This window comes from Vitis riparia, chromosome 13 (genome assembly GCF_004353265.1).
Source record: "Vitis riparia cultivar Riparia Gloire de Montpellier isolate 1030 chromosome 13, EGFV_Vit.rip_1.0, whole genome shotgun sequence".
NCBI lineage: Eukaryota > Viridiplantae > Streptophyta > Magnoliopsida > Vitales > Vitaceae > Vitis > Vitis riparia.
This window is the reverse complement of record NC_048443.1, coordinates 16114042-16129239: the sequence shown is the minus strand read 5'-3', so window position 1 is coordinate 16129239 and position 15198 is coordinate 16114042.

Genomic DNA, 15198 nt, shown 5'->3' with positions numbered 1-15198 from the left:
TGACTTGAAAAATGGAGGGAGGTTTGCAAAAACACCTTGCAAAGCTAAGGGAAGTTGCTACAATGCCAACAGAGCCCCACGCACCAGCTGAGTACCCTCTGGAACTCATGAACAGCCACCTTTCTCCATTTCAGCCATGGCCAAGACTAGAGGAAAGCCCCACGGCACCCTGAGATCACACACATGAAGCCTCTCATTCCATTTCTTACCTCCTTAAACCATCAAATCCCATAGCTACCAACTGAGAGCTCCAGTTGAGGAGACTATGCCACCTAAGGAGACTACCAGAGCAGAGGCCAAAGTCCTGATTCAATCCACTCAAGAGGCCACCACAGATGCATCAGCTCCACAGGACCTTTCCATTACTTGATCATCTTTTTATTTTTTGTCTTTACATATTATATTAGTATACATAGACATCATTTTTGTTTAAACTTGGCATTTTTCTATTTTTCTCTACTCACTAACTCTTTTGTTTTCTTTGAAACATGTGGTTTCTCCTATACGACTCAGACTCCATGTCACTAAGGAGGTACCATTTCCTCCCTATTTTTTAATCGCTTTTGTCACATTGAGGACAATGTTCAGCTTGGTTGGGGGGAGAGTTGAGGAAGTAAGTATTGCTATTAATGCTAAGTTATTTTGGTAATTTAGTTGCTTTTTGCTTAATTTTTAAATTTTTTAAGTTTTTATTCTACTCTCCATGGTTATTAAGGAAAAATTTTCAAAAATGAAAAGGGAGAAATTGAATTTTTGTCTTTTTACTTGACTTAGAGTTTGTATTATGCTTACTAAAGTTGATGAATTGTTGAAACTTCTATTGAATTCAACCTCAGTTCTTCCACTTTAAGCTATTCACACACTGTGCACAATAGGTTCCGTTTATAAGATGAAAAACTATTTCCCTCTTGACTTAGGAAAATTTTAGACTTGGTACCTTTGACCTCATTTAATAGTGTTGGGACACCTTATGAAAGGCCAATGAGTCTTTGAAAAAAAGAAAGAAGGAAAAATGTTTGCTTACCTTGAAACCCGAGCAAGGTCTGAGGGGTATATGGTGAAAATCTTTGAAGCCTGGTGCCCTAAGCCTTCATTGGTTGGGAGTCACCGACCTCAATGCTCGTTACATGGGTGAATAGGTGGAGTTTAACATACTGTAGGTGCTTGGGTATTAAAATTCATTCTCAAAAGTCCGGGGTAAAATCCGAGGAGTTAGTGGTTGAAAGATCCTTAAAACTTGATGCCCTAAACCTTAATTGGTTGGGAGTCATCGATGGACCCCCATTACATGGACAATTTAGAAAAGAATGCCTTTAAGCTTTGCACTCCTACAAGAAAAAAAAATTGTGAAAGAAAAGAGGTGCGTTCTTAGCCTATTGGAGGTTGATTAGTTTGCTAAGCTTTGAAAAAAACTAGGTTGAGGGGAGAGATTAGTTTGACATACTATATTCGGAAACTAATAAGTAACACTTAGATTTTTGTGGAAGAGTAAGGTTTGGACCTTTGGGAGTGGAAACTCTTTTGAAGCTTAAATTTGCATAATGCCTACTCTTTAAGAATTGTGATTAGACAAATTATTTGATAGCTCCTATTGAAGTTTGAGGTTATATTCCTTTAATGTTCCATGTGAAAGTTTGTCAGTCATGCCACTTAAATATTTTTTTTTTTTTTTTTGGAAGTGATTAGCATGATTTGTAAATTATGGTAATTTTGTTTTGTTTTTCTCTCCTTCATTGCTAAGGGACTAGCAATATGTCGGTTGGGGGGAGTGATTACTACTCAAAAAGTGCTATTTGATAGCTTCTAATTAATCCTTTTAAGCACTTTTGAGTAGTAGTTAGTGCCTTTTAACCCAATTAGCATGTTAAGGCCCCTTTCAATCAATACTAATCAAATTGTGTAAGTTTTGGTGTTTTTGTTAGTATTTTGATCACCAAAGCATTATGAGATTGAGGAGAGTTATTTGGAATCATTGGCAAGCAATAGGAAGCTCAGAGGCATGAAGAACCAAAGCCTTAAAGCTCTTTTGCCATAAGCAAAGTGGAAATGCAAGGGGAAGCAAAGAGAAATCAGCCATGGAGCACTCTTGATGACAGTCACTGCAGCTACTTTTGGAGCACTTCCCGATGTCCAATTTATGCATACAATATGTCATTTGAAAGCTTAGGAAGTCAACAATCCAATGCTTCAAACCGTGTGCGATTTGGAGCTGAAATGAGGAAGTTACAGCCTTTGGAAGACAACTGCTCCAAGTTGAAGGAAGGAGTCAGAAAAGTGCTGCGAAATCACCATTTTGTTGCGAAGTGATTTCGCAGCCTTTTTGCACAGTGCCATGGATTTCCCCTGAAGCTTCACGCCGCGATGGAAGCCAAACTCCACAAGATGGAAGTCAATTTCGTGAAGGTGTTGAAGCAGCTGGTTGCTATGAAGAAATTTCGCAGCCCTTCTTGTGCACCTGCGAAATCTCGCAGACCTCACTTGTCACCTGCGAAGTGGTCCTTAGTGCTTCCCGATATTTGTAACCGACACTTGGAGATATTTTTCATTAGATTTTTGTTGCCTAAATGCCCAAATTCTCCTTGTAAACCACCAGTGATAGGATTCCTTAGTTTTTAAGTTAGGAATTTGGCAAAAATATCAAGGTAATAGCTGTAAGTGTAATTTTGGTTTAAAGGGAGCCCGAGGAGCCTGTTCTGTGTGTGCTGGTTGTTGAATCCTTTGTACAGTTTTGGGAAGGAAGTAAAAATACAGAGCACTTGCTCTGTTTTTCCTATATATTCTTGTCTTCTCTTTCATTTTCATTTTCTTGCTAGCCAAACATTCTCTGAGATGTTTTCTCAGAGGATGAGAGGCTAGGCTCTTTGTCTCTTGGAGCTAAGGTAACCGGGTAAGTTTCCTTAGGCATAAATTGGAAGTTTTGTTGTTTTAGTTTGGAATGAAGAGTAAGTGTGTCCCATGAATGGTTTCTACGTTTTTAGTTAACTTAAAACACCTTGGAGTCACCTGGGCCAACACTTGGTAAGGCAAGTGATCTCTAACCATGGAGATGCACTAGTTTACCCCTTGCGAGCCTCTGGTAGGTGACTTGAAGGTAGGATTTTCTAGAATAGCCAACACTTGGTAAGCTTTTGGACTCTTAGGAGACATCCATTAGTTACCTCTTGCGAGCTTTTGACGGGTAATCCAAGGTTAAAGATCACCTTGAATGGCAAGTGCTAGGTGAGAGGTATGAGCCATTGCAAGATGCATCAGTGAGAGGGATTTAGTGTTTGAACCCATTAATGGGAAGCATCTGTACAACACCGGTTGGAGAAGGAACTATATGTTAATTCTCTAATGCGAGGAAAAGAAACAAGTGACCGGAATTCTCCTTTTTGTATGAGGAATCTGAGCCTAGTGATCTGAAACTCCAAGAAACACTTTTCTTTATAAGTAAAATCAGTTACTACTTTTGGTTAGCTTAAAACCTTTCCTTTTTCATTCAAACGTCTTTATGTTTTCTTTTGAAGCTAACCTTGAAATGAAAAGGCACCAATTCAGCTTTGAATTGATATCATTTGTGAAGTGAAAACCCATCCCAGTGAACGATCCTAGAGCCACTATGCTATAGTAGCTTTGTCTTTGCTACCCTAGTATATGGTGTAATAGGTTATAAATTTTGTTGATTAATCCCTCAATCAAGGAGCACCAGCTGGACACGAATCAGCTGAGACACCAATTAGGCATGAATCAGCTGGCCATCAATCTTGCCAAAATGTGCATTTCGCAAGGTGAAATTCACCTTGCCAAATTTTCGCAACTCACTTTTTGAGTTGCGAAATGGGCTTTTAAGCTTGGACTTATATATATTTCTCCCCTATTTCATCTTTCTCTCCACATTTGTGAGCTTGTGAGCTTTCGTACCTGCTATTGGACATCAAAGCTCCATTAAAAACATAAAAAATCAAAATCAAAACTAAGAAACCTAAACAAAATATGTGCAAAAGTATTAAAAATGCAAAGTAAACAAGAATGTAATACTAAAATTAAAACAAAAAGAGATGAGCACTTAGCTTTTCATGCTAAGCTCATCAACTTACCACACTTTCTCAAGGATGTGATGGGTCATGGAGGATGAGTACCTCCTTGTCACGGGAAAATGGCTCGATGTAGGGCTTGAGTCTTTGCCCATTTACCTTGAAGGTCTTTGCACTTTTTGAGTTGAGTAACTCAATTACTCCATGTGAGTGTACTTGGTGGATGACAAAAGGCCCTACCCACCTTGATTTGAGCTTTCCCGGAAATAGGTGAAGCTTAGAGTCATATAGTAAGACTCTTTGTCCCTTGAAAAATTCTTTCTTGGTCACCAACTGATCATGCCATCTCTTTAGCTTTTCCTTAGCTATTTTTGAGTTGAGATAGGCATCATTTCTCAATTCCTCAAGCTCATTCAAATCCAAACTCCTCTTTAACCCAGCCTTAGTTAAATCCATGTTGAGCTTTTTAATGGCCCACCATGCCTTGAACTCAATCTCAACGAGAAGATGGCAAGCTTTGCCATAAATAAGACGGTATGGTGACATCCCAAGGATAGTCTTATAAGCTGTCCTATACGCCCATAGGGAATCAAGGAGCTTAACAGACCAATCTTTCCTATTGGTGTTCACCACCTTCATCAAGATGTTCTTAATTTCCCGATTGGCTAGCTCTACTTGGCCACTCGTCTGAGGATGATAAGGTGTAGCTACCTTATGCTTAATTCCGTACTTGGCCAAAAGAGCTTCAAAGGGCTTGTTGCAAAAGTGAGTGCCTCCATCACTGATGATTGCTTTAGGCACTCCAAACCTCGAGAAGATGTTTTCTTTTAGGAACTTGAGAACCACTTTGTGATCATTGGCTCTACAGGGTATAGCTTCAACCCACTTTGAAACATAATCAACTCCTACCAAGATGTAGGAATGGCCAAAAGACATAGGGAAAGGTCCCATGAAGTCTATGCCCCAAACATCAAAAAGATCCACTATCAAGATGGGGTTCAAAGGCATCATGTTTCTCCTTGAAAGCTTGCCTAGTCTTTGGCACTTATCACATCCTTTACTTACCTCATGGGCATCCTTAAAAAGTGAGGGCCACCAAAAGCCCGATTGAAGAACTCTCATTGTCGTCTTTTGAGAGGCAAAGTGACCTCCACATGCATTCCCATGGCAATGAGATAGGATCCCATGCTTCTCTTGTTCAGGCACACACTTCCTTATAATTTGGTCCGCACAATACTTGAAGAGAAAAGGCTCCTCCCAATAATATGCATGGACCTTGGCAAAGAAATTCTTCTTGTCCTGAGAGCTCCATTCACTTGGTATTTCTCCCGTGACCAAGTAATTGGCAATGTGTGCAAACCATGGCACTTCCTCCACAAGCATCAAGGATTCCTCAGGGAAATCATCATTTATGGGAAGTCCATGGGTGTCATGAGCGATGTTGAGCCTTGACAAGTGGTCAGCTACCACATTCTCAACACCTTTCTTATCTCTGATCTGGAGGTTGAACTCTTGAAGCAAAAGTATCCACCTAATCAACCTAGCCTTGGCATCCTGCTTGGTTAGCAAATACTTCAAAGCTGAATGATCCGTGAATACCACAATGGAAGACCCTATCAAATAAGCTCTGAACTTATCTAAAGCATACACCACAACAAGTAATTCCTTCTCAGTGGTGGTGTAATTCCTTTGAGCATCATTCAAAGACTTGCTTGCATAGTAGATCACATAAGGTTTACCATCTTCTCTTTGTCCCAAAACAGCCCCAATGGCATAATCACTTGAGTCACACATCACTTCAAATGGCAACTCCTAATTTGGTGCTCTAACAATGGGCGCTGATGTCAAGAATTGCTTAAGAAGCTCAAAACTCCTTTGACATTTATCATCCCACTCAAACTTGGCATCCTTCACCAATAATTCACAAAGAGGTTTGGCAATCTTGGAAAAATCCTTTATAAACCTCCTATAGAACCCGGCATGCCCAAGGAATTGCCTTATTCCTTTTACATTGGTGGGAGGTGGCAACTTCACAATTAGTTCCACCTTAGCTCTATCTACCTCTATACCCTTCTTTGAGATTACATGCCCAAGAACAATACCTTGATTTACCATAAAATGGCACTTCTCCCAATTGAGTACGAGGTCTTTCTCTATGCATCTTTTCAAAACATCTTCAAGATGTGACAAACAATCCTCAAAAGAAGTCTCATACACAGTTATGTCATCCATGAAGACTTCCATGATTCGTTCAACCATGTCACTGAAGATGCTAAGCATGCATCTTTGGAAGGTAGCAGGAGCGTTGCATAATCCAAAAGGCATCCGCCTATAAGCATAGGTGCCAAATGGACAAGTGAAGGTAGTCTTCTCTGGTCCTCCACATCAATCTCTATTTGAAAATACCCGGAATACCCATCCAAGAAGCAATAAAAAGGATGCCCAGATACTCTCTCAAGGACTTGATCAATGAAAGGTAAAGGGAAGTGATCCTTTCTCGTTCCTGTGTTCAGCTTCCTGTAGTCAATGCACACCCTCCAACCAGTCGTGAGGCGTGTGGACACTTCATCTCCATTTTCCCCCTTGACTACGGTTATCCCGGACTTCTTTGGAACAACTTGGGTTGGACTCACCCAAGTGCTATCTGAAATGGGGTAAATGATGCCCGCTTGAAGAAGCTTCAACACTTCAGCCCTTACTACCTCTTGCATATGAGGATTCAATCTCCTCTGTGGCTGACGAGTTGGATTAGCTCTCTCCTCCATATAAATATGGTGCGTGCAAATCAATGGGCTTATCCCCTTCAAATCAGAAATTTGCCATCCGATGGCCTTCTTGTGCTTTCTAAGGATTCTTAGAAGATTGTCCTCTTGTGAAACGGTTAAAGAAGAAGAAATTACCACCGAGGCTTTATTGCCTTCCTCCAAGTAAGCATACTTCAACTCGGCAGGAAGGGTCTTCAATTCAAGCTTAAGGATTGCATCCTTAGCTTCTTTCATCTCTTCCTCATCCTTGAACAAAGGGAGGATCACTGGATTTTGTCTCCAGTTTGACATAACGGCATTCTTTCCCATGGGTTCAGCTAACCCATCATGAAGATCTTCATGGCTTTCATCTGGATTCTCTTCAAACTGATCAAGCATACTCTGATTACAATGCTCCTCCACCAGGGTATCTATCATACACACTTCTTCTGGGCCCTCATCTTCTTCAGGATGGATGTGCTTTTAACATAAATGGAAGATGTTGAGTTCCAATGTCATATTCCCAAAAGTGAGTTGCATGACCCCATTCCTACAATTGATGATTGCATTGGATGTTGCAAGGAATGGTCTTCCAAGGATGATTGGAACATAGTTGATCCCTTTGACAATGGGATCCGTATCAAGCACCACAAAATCTATTGGATAGTAGAATTTGTCAACTTGAACCAATACATCCTCTATTACCCCCCCTGGGGATTTTCACTGATCGGTCAGCTAAGGATAGGGTGATCGATGTTGGCTTGAGTTCTCCCAACCCCAGCTCCTTATATACAAAGTATGGAAGCAAGTTAACACTTGCCCCCAAATCAAGCAATGCCTTCTCCACTTGGGTTCTTCCAATATTGACTGATTGTAGGACACCCCGGATCTTTGTACTTGATTGGAGACTTGCATTGGATTATAGCACTCACTTGCTCGGTTAGAAAGGCTTGCTTTGTGACATTGAGTCCTCTTTTCATAGTGCACAAGTCCTTCAAAAACTTTGCATATGTGGGCACTTGCTTGATCATATCAAGTAAAGGAATATTCACCTTCACTTGTCTTAGCACATCAAGAATCTCAGAAGCATTCTTGATCGGTTTCTTCCCATGCAAGGCTTGAGGAAATGGAGGAGGCATGTGCTTCTTCATCATGCCTTCCTTTAAAAGAATTTGAGGTTCCTCATTCATGCTAGGAATGATGCTTTCTTTCATCTGAACTTCCTTTCCCTTTTGTTCTTTTCTATCAGCCTTGTCTTCTTTGGCTTTCCTCTGATCATGCTCCGGCTGATGCACTTCCTTACCACTTCTCAAAGTGATAATAGCTTGCACGTCCTTCACCTTTGAAGAATCCTCATCTTTGGATTCCACTTCATGTATCCCCTTAGGATTTTGGTGAGGCTGAGAGGGAAACTTCCCTTTCTCATTGACAGTGTTCAAATTTGTGAGCCTTGAGATGGAATATTGGATGTTGTCAATTTTCTAAGACAACTCATTATGCATCCCATCTATCTTCTTGTTCAATGTACTCTCTACGTTGCTAATCTTCTGATTTAGTTGAGAGTTGATGGATTTTTGCTCACTCACAAAGTCACCCATAACCTTGCTAAGGCTTATGAGTGCTTGCTCAACAGAGGATTGACCTTGACTCTGTTGGCTTGATTGGGTTGGTGACTGATATGGGTTTGGCCTTGGCTTCCATGCAAAGTTTGGGTGGTTCCTCCACCTAGAGTTGTACGTGTTGCCATAGGGAGCATTTGAATTTGGCTTCCATTGGCCAATCAGGTTAGCTTGTTCACCGAACATTTCTCTTGCTGCTGGAATGGTGGGACATTCTTCCACCATATGTTCTAATGACTGACAGATGGAGCAAGGATTGGCTTGTTGTTGAGGTTCTGAAATAGCTTGGACTTCGTGAACTTTTCTCAACTCCATTTCCTCTATTTTTCTAGCCATGGCAGCTACCTTGGCTTTCATCTCCATGTCTTCACTCAGATTGTACATCCCCCCTCTTGACATTTGCTGAACTGGCCTCTTCTCCATTTCTCTGTTATTGGGCTCATCCCATCCATGGGAAACCTCTGAGACATAACTTAGGAAATCCATAGCCTCCTCAGGGTTCTTGCTCATGAAATCACCCCCACACATTGTCTCCAATATCTGCTTCATTGAAGATGACATGCCATCATAAAAATAGCTCACCAAAAGCCATGTATCAAAGCCGTGGTGAGGACATGCATTGATGGCCTCCATATACCTCTCCCAGCATTCATAAAATTTTTCATTCTCACGTGCTGAGAAGTTGGAGATTTGTCTCTTCAATCCATTTGTTCTGTGAGTAGGGAAAAACTTCTTCAAAAAATTAGCTTGAAGTTCTGTCCATGTTCTTATGCTTCTCAGCCTCAAGGAATTGAGCCATATCTTGGCTTTGTCCTTTAATGTGAATGGAAAGAGCTTCAACCTCATAAGCTCAATAGTTGTTGTAAATAAATAATTTTCTCATGCCCTTTAGGGATTCTATTCGGTAACCCAAGAAGTTGGATTACCAATATCCAATGTTACTAAATCAAACTTGCAACAAAAATTAGGTTTAATAGCATTATAGACAATCTAGAATGTACCTAGAACCCCCAAAAAAACCCTTTGAGCCACATGAAGTGTCAGATCAAGCCTTGGGATGCTTGATGCAACTAATGGCACCGGATGGGCGCTTGAAGGGGCACTTGAGCACTCATGCCACGCTGGAAAAACAACGAACTACACCTTCTGCTTCAAATGGCCATAACTCCCTCGTTTCAACTCCAATTTGTTAACTGTTTGAAGCATTGGATTCGTGAATTCTAAGCTTCAAAAAAACATTTGATTTTCCCCAAAAATTCCATGGGATAATTCCTCAAAATTGAGTCAAAGTAAGGCTTAATGTGTAGGCACTCCATCAATAAACACACCTTTTTCAAGTTGGGTGATTACTACTCAAAAAGTGTTATTTTATAACTTGTAATTAACTCTTTTAAACACTTTTGAGTAGTAGTTATTAAATTTTAACCCAATTAACATATTAAGGACCTTTGCAATCATTTCTAATCAAATTGTGTAAGTTTTGGTGTTTTTGTTAGTAATTTGATCACCAAAGCAATCCGAGATTGAGGAGAGTTCTTTGGAATCTATGGCAAAGCAATGGAAAGCTCAGAAACATGAAGAACCAAAGTATTGAAGCTTTAAAGTCCTTTGCCATAAGCAAATCCGGAATGCAAGGAGGGAAAGCAAAGAGAAATCTAACATGAAGCATTCTAGATGACAGTCATGTCAGCCACTTTTGGAGCACTTCCTGGAGTTCAATTTATGCATGGTATATTTTGTTTCGAAGCTCAAGAAGTCAACAATCCAATGCTTCAAACAGTGCGCAATTCGGAGTTGAAATGAAGGAGTTACAGCCATTGGAAGCCGATCACTCCAAGCTGAAGGAAAATTTCGCACGGCTGCGAAATCAGCCTTGGGCTGCGAAATGTTGTCCTTTTTGCTGCGAAATTTCGCAGCCCTCTTGCACGCATAGCTGCGGTGTTCTCCTAAAGCTTCCCAATATTTGCGACCGACATTTTGAGATATTTTTCTTTAGATATTTGATGTCTAAATCCCCAAACTCTCCTTGTAACCCACCTATCATAGGATTCCTTAGTCTTTAAGTAAGAACAAAGGGTGAATAACCTCTTATATATAGTTGTAATTTTCTTTACAAAAGAATCATCATGTAATCGGCGAAAGGAAAAAATAGATTTTACAGAGCACTTGCTCTGTTTTTCCTTCATATTTTTGTTTTCTCGTTATTTTTATTTCTAGCAAATCAAACTCTGAGGATTTTTCCTCAGAGGATGAGAGGCTAGGCTCTTCGTCTCTTGGAGTGAAGAAAGCCGGGTAAGTTTCCTCATGCATAAATTGGAAGTTTTGTTGTTTTAGTTTTTAATGAAGAGAAAGTGTGACCCGTTAATGGTTTTTATCTTTTTAGTTAACTTAAAACGCCTTTAAATCACCTGGGCCAACACTTGGTAAGGCAAGTGATCTCCGTCCATTGAGATGCACTAGTTTACCTCTTACGAGCCTTTGGGAGGTGGTTTGAAGGTAGGATTTTCTAGAATAGCCAACACTTGGTAAGCTTTTGGATTCTAAGGAGACATCCATTAGTTATCTCTTGCGAGCTTTTGACGGGTAATCCAAGGTTAAAGATCACCTTGAATGGTAAATGCTAGGTGAGAGGTATGAGCCATTGCAAGATGCATCAGTGAGAGGGATTTAGTGTTTGAACCCATTAAGGGGAAGCATCTGTACCACATCGGTTAGAGAATTAACTATATGTTAATTTTCTAATGCGAGGAAAAGAAACAAGTGACCGGAACTCTCCTTTTGTATGAGGAACCTGAGCCTAGTGATCTGAAACTCCAAGAAACACTTTTCTTTGTAATTGAAATCAGTTACTATTTTTGGTTAGCTTAAAACCAAACCTTTTCCACCAAAGATTATGTTTTCTTTTAAAGCTAACCTTGAAATGAAAAGGCACCAATTCATCTTTGAATTAATATCAATTGTGGAGTGAAAACCCATCCCAGTGAACGGCCCTAGAGCCACTATGCTATGCTAGCTAAGGCTATCCTAGTACATGGTGTAATAGGTTATAAATTTTGTTGATTACTCCCTTCTGAGGACCATAATCAAGGAACACCAGCTGGACACAAATCAAATGGTACCACTGTCAAGGACCATTGAGAGGACATGAATCAGCTGAGACACCACTTGGGAACGTATCATTGGGGAATCTTCACCATGGATCTGCAATGATTTACTGGAATGCTTCCATGCTTTCTTTAGGTTACAAAATTGACAAACCATGTCAAAGCATGTCGTTTTTGACATGATAAACACATTTTCATGCTTTAAGGTCTTCAACTGAGGAACATGGTTTATATCTTTAGGCTGTTTTGAGGAAATCGTTTTCAGAAAGAGAGATGCACAATGTTTTCATGCACACGTTTTCATGCTTTAAGCATATCTTTAGGTCGTGGTGATTTACTATAAAAGCCTCAAAACGTGCATTGTTCGTCATGTTCCTATGATCTCCCAAAGACATGATTCTGAAAATTGAACTCATTTTAAGGTCTTAATCTAGAGTCTAATAGCATATTGACAAACCTAGTGAGTAATCACCCCAACCCTTTTTCAGCCCTAACAAACGCTTATCATCAGCTAACATCGGGCTCAATCCAACAGGGATCGCACTCAAGCCCACTGCTACCTTTCCTATGATAGATCAAAAACTCAAAACGAAACCCGACTTCCCTTCCCGTGGCTCTGATACCATTTTTTTTATTGCATATAACCTCATCCTGGGTGTCTATGGTATCAGAGCCATGGGAAGGGAAGTCGGATTTCGTTTTAAGTTTTTAATCTATCCTAAGAAAGGTAATTGTATCTAAGTGCGATCCCTGCCGGGTTGAGCCCGTTGTTAGCCATTGATAGGCGTTTGTTACGGCTATAAAAGGGTTGGGTGATTACTCACTAGGTTTGTCAATCTGCTATTAGACTCTAGATTAAGACCTTAAAATGAGTTCAATTTTCAGAACCATGTCTAGGAAATCCACATATTCTCAAGATGTTGTTGTAAATAGTGAAGAGATCAATTATCCTAAGACCTGAAATGATTTAGATGATTGGAAGTTACCCAAGGTGTCTAATCAAGAAATTTATAAGAAAGAAACCTTTAAGTTATTTACAAACTACACCATCAAGACTCTAGAACAGACCATAAGCTTAGAACAAGACGATCAAGTCATAAGACTCTTGGATAGTAAATCCATAGAGAGACATAAGCAAGACTACAACTTCATACACTTTGTTATGATCCAAGTTGTAGCTAAGCCTTTGACAAGAATAAGTCTAAACGCCTCTATTATCATATGTTTATGGGATAATAGACATCTTGAATATCGAGATTCTATTGTAGGAGCAATCTAAGCAGGATTGAATGATGGTCCCGTTTACTTCCAATGTTACCCTAACTTCACAATTAGATTAAGAGATGTCGACATCTTAGATTCGGTTGTCCTCCATGTTAAGACCCATGGATTTAAGTTTAAGGAAGGAAGCAGTCTTGTTTCCATCATTACTAGGTTTGCCTACAAGAGCATGACCACAAGCGTTGGATCTGGAGCACTGTGCACCAATCCTAAGGGTGAAACTATTCTCTTCCACTCAGACGTCCTAAACAAGTCAAACTTCATAATCCCCAAGAGGATCATGTCGAATGAGGTTGAGTTTCTTGAAACTTGACATTTTGCTAATGTTGTTCCAGCCATAGAACAAAGATCTGAAATGATTGAACACATTGTTTAATATCCTGATAGAGGAGGAGATTTGGTTTCTCTAACTCTTTTCGTCATTCTAGCAACCCTAGAATTTCATATTATGAACCCTTTAAAGCTTCAAGTTCATCTATCCCAGTAAGAACCACTAGGACAGAAGAAGGATCCACTTCATCCAATCCCAAGAACATTAAGCTAATAGGTGTTAGAAGTCACACTAATTTGGCCAAACCCTTTTACATGGAGGAAAAGCAGTCTACCGAAGGATCACATCAGGATGAATCTCCTAATATGTCTCCTAATGATTAATATTGTAAGCCTAGATGAAGAAGATTTTGAGATTAACAAGGATCTCTTAAGAAAGGACTTATATTCTGAAGTCAATAAGGAAAGAAGAGTTTGGTTCTTCAGCAAGGTCCCTAAGGACATTAGAACCCTCTACCAAGAAGAATTCTATACATACTTAAGACAAGAAAAGAAGAACATCAAGTATTGGATCTGGTTTGAACTCTTCAAACAAGAGAAATATCTAGATTACCTTAGTAAGTGTGTTAATAACACATCCATAAAAACTAAGATATGGAAAACTAGTGACGACACTGTCATAGAATCCTTCACCCTCCTAAAGCTAAGATAGAAAAGAACATTAATGGAACCATAGTTAAAGCTTCACCTTTTAAGACCAAGCCAGAGGATAAAGGAACTGCTAGTGTTGTTTAGGATTATCCATAACCAAGAAGCACCTAAGACTAGGAATTACTACCTTAGACCAACCTTTCCTGATATGCAATATGAGGAAAGAAACCAGTATACTCAAGCTTCCTACACTAGTGGTACTATCTATGAATGGAACATAAATGGTATAACTGAGTATAACATACTCACTAAGCTTCAAGAAATTACCATGGTTAGTATAGCCTATAAGTTAAACAATAGACTATCAGATCATGCTGTAGCTCAGACAATTGTTGTTGGGTTTACATGTCAGCTAAAGAGATGGTGGGATAACTATCTCACATTTGATGATAGGAATGGTATCCTAAAAGCCTACAGGATTAATGAAGAAAATGAAGTGGTTAAGGACAAATAAGGACAAGATATAGAGGATGTAGTGGTTACTCTAATCTATTCAATACCAAAGCACTGCATTGGAGATCCTGCAAAAATTAAGGACAACACAGCAGATCTCTTAACCAACCTTAAGTGTCCTAAGCTTCATGACTTTAGATAGTATAGAGAGGCTTTCCTAACCAAATTCATGCTAAGATCAGACTGTAATAAGACTTTTTGGAAAGAAAAATTCATTTCAGGACTACCTAGATGATTACTACTCAAAAAGAGCATATTTTAGATAATAATTCTCATGAGTTTCACATCTTTTGAGTAGTAATTATACCTAAAACACTCAATTAACATGTTGTTGCCCTTGCAAGAGTTACTAACAAGTTTTATGGAGTTTTGGGGTCATTTCAAGGTATGTTTTTGATAAATTTGTGACAAAAGAGATGAATCAAATTGAAGAAAACAAATAAAGTTGATGATGATCCAAATGCATAATGAAAGAAGCAATGAAATGCACTTGGACCAAGCTTTGGAGCTTAATTGAAGGTGATGGAGATGGATTAAACATGAAGAAATGAGAAAAATTGTAAAGAGGAGCCGGAATAGCATAATTTTCAGTTTCGCATGACCATGCGAAATTTTCGCACATTCATGCGAAATGAGACAGAAAGGAGGTGGCTGCAGCATAAAAGGAAATTTTGAGGAAGTGATTTCGCATGACCATGCGAAATTTTCGCACAGTCATGCGAAACGCTCCAGAAGAACGAAATTGAAGCTGTTGGATTCTCCACTTCGCACCATCATGCGAGATTGCTAGGGGCTCGTGCGAAAATGCATTTTCTCCAGATTCCTTGATGAAGAAGCATCCGAAAGACCTCTAAAAAGTTGCCAAGTGTCCTTTTTACCTTGGCCTATAAATAGAAACGTGATTGACTCATTGAAAAACTTTTGATACATTTTCGAATTGTAGAACTTTTTAGATTTCTTTTCTCTATATAATTCTCTACTTTCCTTCGGTTTCTCTTAT